The sequence below is a fragment of the Odontomachus brunneus genome, unplaced genomic scaffold (genome assembly GCF_010583005.1).
Source record: "Odontomachus brunneus isolate Ranch 3 - 2012 unplaced genomic scaffold, Obru_v1 Obru_scaffold_070, whole genome shotgun sequence".
Classification (NCBI taxonomy): Eukaryota; Metazoa; Arthropoda; class Insecta; order Hymenoptera; family Formicidae; genus Odontomachus; species Odontomachus brunneus.
In genome coordinates, this window is record NW_022639520.1 from 1,337,206 (window position 1) to 1,339,164 (window position 1,959).

The following is a 1,959-nucleotide window of genomic DNA, read 5'->3' on the forward strand; positions in this document are numbered from 1 at the left end:
TAAAAAAATTAATGTGACCTTGACCTGACCTTCGCTACGCAACCCAAGGTCAAACTGATGTGATCAGTAAATACATCTTTTTAAACGCCACAACTTTTATCTGAAACATTTTTTTCTAAAATGCTTAGTTTTCGAGATATTTCACCGGTCCGGGACTTTTTGAACACCCTGTATATAGGGATAACGTATGAAATCATACGAATCGGCCTCTAGTGAATATTACTAATAATAGTTGTAAAAAATATGGCCCAAACGTTACACTTCCAAATTGGAACGATTATTTCAATACTGAAGGAAGCAAACGAACGTAAACAAGTTAACCTCGAAATATGGAAGAAAACGTGCAGAAAAAATTTATATTTAGAGAAGTTATAAAATTAATAGTGGAAGATTCGAGTAAGGAATCTAGTGACTCAGAATCAGCAGAAATAATAAATAATTATTTTGAACGTGTACCTCTAAAGTAAATTATTAGTAGTCGCATTTCCATCATCTGTATTATCTAGAAAATATTTCCTAATATAGGCCTGGTTTACATCGTCAGAACGTTAGTACGCGTATTAAAGGCTGCGTTCCGAAATTCACTGCCAGTATTGAAATTTTATAATATACGTAACATGAACAATAGATTTTTAGTACTGGCAGTGCATTTCGGAACGCAGCCTTTGATATGCACCAATGCTTTAATACGGGTGCGTTTACATCAAACGTACTAAAGGAAAAATATAATACGAATTTAATTCATATCGATTGCCTTCTATTGGTAGTATTTGGAATTGCAATTTGCTTGAGATAGCTTTGTTCGACAGTCAGAATACATAATTCTAAAAATGTTCTCGTTTTATCATCTTCTCTCTAACTTATAACCCTTTTTATAAGATATTTTACTATAATATAATTTGAGAGAAACTAACGGTTACCGATAACACCGAGTTTAACTAGGTTAGGTTTCTTTCAACATTCGTTTCATACGTTTACATCGTCATATGATCATTTGATACGCGCATTAGTTTAGTACGATACTCCTACTTGGTACGCTCGTACCAAATTGATCCGTCAGTGTTTACATCGTGCATATTAAATGTTTAGTACGAATTTGATACGAATATAGTACCCGATACGCGTATCAAGTGCCCGATGTAAACCAGGCCATAATAAATTTAAGCTTACACACACACACACACACACACACATATACTAACAACACAGATGACCAGAGTACATCCAGAGTACATCCTGAAGAAGTCTTGAGAACATTTCTTCATGCTCAGGACGCCTTTAGGACGTCCTCCCCTTATAGAAATATCATACTAAGAATCATTGATAATTACTTATTTTCAGTATAAAAATACTGGATAATCAGTAATTATCAATGATTCTTAGTATGATATTTCTATAAGGGTCAGGTGATCTTATGTTACTGGATATATACATACATACATATATATATATATATATATATATATATATATATATATATATATATATTAGTGTGGTCCTTATTTACTCTTGGTTAAAATTTTTTTTCGAATTTTTCCCGCGGCACCTTTCAAAAAGTTTCCATCTGACAAAAAAGAAATCCCTGCTAAACTTTTGCTCGATCGGATAACGAGAACCCGTGCCCCCGGATCGTTAAACATTAGAGTATCTTTATATAAGGTGTAGTAAAAAGAAATCCATTATTTTTCCAATAGATGGCTCTAGTAATGTGTATCTCGCGTTGTATAAGTGCAATCAGTTTACACTAGATGGCGTTAGAAAGATAAGATTTCGTACTAAAAAGCTTCTCAGATAGTTTTGTGATTGTTTGACTCAGTATTGTTTGAGCTCGCGTCAAAGATGGACACCAGCAAAGAGAAAATACCATACTTTACAGTTTTTCTTCGATAAAGGCGAAAACGCAAGCCAGGCGGCTGAAAATGTGAATAGTGTTTATGGTCCTGATACTGTAACAGCCAA